The sequence below is a fragment of the Austrofundulus limnaeus genome, unplaced genomic scaffold, assembly GCF_001266775.1.
Source record: "Austrofundulus limnaeus strain Quisiro unplaced genomic scaffold, Austrofundulus_limnaeus-1.0 Scaffold79, whole genome shotgun sequence".
NCBI lineage: Eukaryota > Metazoa > Chordata > Actinopteri > Cyprinodontiformes > Rivulidae > Austrofundulus > Austrofundulus limnaeus.
This window is the reverse complement of record NW_013952481.1, coordinates 1,629,814-1,633,441: the sequence shown is the minus strand read 5'-3', so window position 1 is coordinate 1,633,441 and position 3,628 is coordinate 1,629,814.

Below are 3,628 nucleotides of genomic sequence, written 5' to 3'. Positions count from 1 at the left end.
CTTGACAGGGACAGAGTTCCTACTGTGATGCATCTGCAAAATCTTTTAAAATAAAAAATACTGATCACTGAACAGAAAGAGAATAAAGAGACAAACTTACAAATAATTAAAAAACACTTCTATCCACACACCTGCTTTTCAGGAATTACCGTACATGATTTCAGAGTTCTTATGACCCTGGGGTAAAAACAGTTTTTAAGTTCATCTGCCAGTAAAAATTCTTAACAAGTTAAAAACTCTTATCATGTTTCCTGCATCCTTTCTTAGAAAAACACTTATCATGGACAGAGCGTATAGTATTCTGTTGAAATGCTGTGGTATAATTAAAATAATTTTATGAAGGCTGCATAAGAGAAAACATCACTATTTAATCTAAAAAAAGGACATTGTGCATCACCGATATGAATATTAGTCATCGCACCTTCCTGTGTTGTGCAGCTAGACGAGACGGTGACTAGACRGGACGAGCATGTCCCAACTCTTCATCACATTCATCCGTGATTGCCTCCATTTTTCACGCTGCCTCTTGTCAAGCTGTCCATCAGTTTCCTTTAGGCAACTCCCTGTTCAGACACCTGGAACGACTTGGGAGGAGAAGCAAAAACAAACACAAAAGGAACCTTTTTCCAAACTCAGGACTAAAGTCTGTAAGATAACGTTCATGTGGAGTCTAATAATTAAACTCAAATGTCTTGATATGATGATTTAATAGCCAAAGGGTTTCCAGGAAAGAGAGAAAAATCATCAGGTGCACAAGTTAGACTTTAACAGAGAAAGAAAATACTTTTGATTCTACAGGATGCAGCAGGGAAAAAAAACAATATTAACCAAGGCCCTGAAGAAACGCTTGTTTCCTTGTCTTAAGGTAAACTTGAAAATAAAATAATCTCATGTAATACTGCAATATCCTGCATGATAACAAGACAGAACAGCATCCGTAACAGCTAAATGAAATCTTATTGTTTATCTATATGCAAAACAAAAGAAGTTGCATCTCTAGGCTGCAATAAATGCATCAAATTTTAGCTCGATCCCTGTAGAGTTAACTGAGGTATACWACAATTACAAACCACACACTCAAAAATCACAAAAAAACATCCTCTAAACAGAACAAAGCTTTTTAGTTTGGAATGCATTCCTCAAGCTGTTTTGCAACCAGGTACTTTTCATGCTAWACTAATTTTCCACAACCTCTCACTGCTTCCTGGTTTGCCCAGTGTGTGTTTTTTATAATGAATCATGAAATTTTTCTCAGGAAATGTAGACTTGAGGTGAATTCCATCTTTACTTCAGCGTTGTTAACTGTCATTCATAGAGTTTATACCTTGGTAAACTCAAAAATGATTATAACTCACTGCTTTGGTACCTAACACACTCTCCACCAACAGATCAAGATCTTTCTTTGAAACTGTTTGGTGGTGATTTGGCACAAACAGAAACTGAAACAGAGGAACAGCCAGAGGCTGCTTTTTATTTAATTTTATTTATGAATTCTCTGCATTTTCCCTATTGCATACAATCACAGGAGGAGGGCGCATACTTACGACGCTACCAACTGAACATGTGTGAAGGGAGGAAGACAACCTCTCGTTGCATGGAAGCYCCGTCTATCGCACACACAAATGCAGAAACCAATATAAAACAAACATACTAAACTAAAAATAAACTTATTAATAAAACGCATACTATCAGGAGGATGAGGAGGAGGCACTTGTGTCCTACGTCGAGCAGACAAACTTTTTCCTCAACTGAACAGAAAAAAACTCCACCAGTTAACTCCAAAGATCCCAAAATCTGCCACCTTTAACCGACTGTACTCACCAAGCCACTAAGTTCATTAATAACAGCCCAGCTGCAAACTTCTCCTTCGCTGTCTTAGAAAACAGTAGGGGAGACCGGGGACAGTAGCAACAAGGGACGGTTGCAACACGTCATTTATCTCCAAACAGAAACAAGCTAGAATAATGACATTCACACTGTACAACACTTTCCCCAAATGTATCTGTCACTAGACAATTTGTGCAGAACAACGACTCAGCGGTTAGCATCGATGCCTCACAGCAAGAAAGTCCTGGGCTCAGACCTGGGGTCTTTTTTTTTTTTGCATGTTTTCCTTGAGTTTGTGTGGGTTTTCTCTGGGTACGCGGCTTTCCTCCACAGCACAAAAATATGTACAATAGGCTGCCTTCAGGCCCAGGCTGCCGTTGCAAAAGAGATCTGGAAATCTCAATGAGATTTGCCTGGAAAAATTATACTGATTTAATTTAACATTACCTCACATATTGTGCATTTGTTTCATCTTCTTTAAATCTTCAATGAACTTTGGCAAAGAGCTCCGCCTCCACCTAATCTGTCATTTTTTTTAATCTGTCATCACTCAGGAGGCCGAAGTAACAAAAACTGWATCTAGACTCTGACTCTGATCGTCACTGATTTCTAATCCCTTTAAACATGCAGTCTGTTGTTCTCTCTACCGTTACAGTTGTGTCCTTCATCAGCAGATAATGACCMATCATCTTTTTTAAAATGGAGTTTTATCACTCATGTTGTAAAGGTTCACTGACTGTTTCTGAATCATGTGTCTTGACCAGCAACACATCCCCAAACAGCGTGTTTCTGTCTACATTCAGATGATGGATCTTCTTAGATTAGATTGAGAAAGGAACAATGTAGAAACAAATGTTTTTTGACGTGTGGAAACAATAAACTGCTTTTCCCACCGGCGAAAGAGACTCAGCTTGCCATAAATGTTATCTCTTTTTGCAACTGTATCGTTTTGAGATGATAGTTCGTCTATGGCCATGCAGGTTTTAAACTCTGTATCCGTGCTGTTAGTGTGTTATTAAGCATTTAAATACAAATTGTTGTATTTTTTTGCTGCCATGAGGGCAGATTTAACATTTAGAATAATCCAAAGTGTGTGGGCTGCTTTTGTTGTTGCTCATAAACTAAATAAAGTGTTAAAATTAACTAATAAACTTTAAGGTTTTTGATAAAATCCTGTTTCCTTCTCCTTTAAGCAATGTTAAATAACATTTACGTTTAAGTAGTTTTCAAGCAATATTATGAATCATTACTAGAGAAATTATCTGACAACTGTTTGTTTGATTCCAATTTGGGAAAATACTGCACCCAACAATACCTAAAATCTGCAGATGTTTAGTAAAAAGTGCTTTAATTTGTTATATGAATGCAACTCATTCCATTCACCATCTAACTGATAGCGTAAGTGGCTCTTGAGCTAAAACAATAACACATTATATCCTCCAGAGCTCAATYACTTCCTCCAACATCAAGTTGCAACAGGTTTAGTTTGTTTAAGCACTGCCAAGTTAAAGAAATGTTTCAATCTGAACTGAAATCCCCCTCAGATTTGGACAGAATCGTGTTGAAACACGCTGACGACATTTTGTGCCCAACACGTAATTGAGCCAGTGAACTCTTCTTCACTCCACGAAAGGAAGGAAGATGACGAAAGGCAGGAAGCCGAGGCCGGTGTCAGCAAATTCAGGAGTAAAGCAGAGAATGAGTTTCTGAATGAAGCCACTCAGCATATGACAGGAACTTTCCTTGTTTTGTGTGTGTGTGTGTGTGTGTGTGTGTGTGTGTGTGTGTGTGTGTGTGTGTG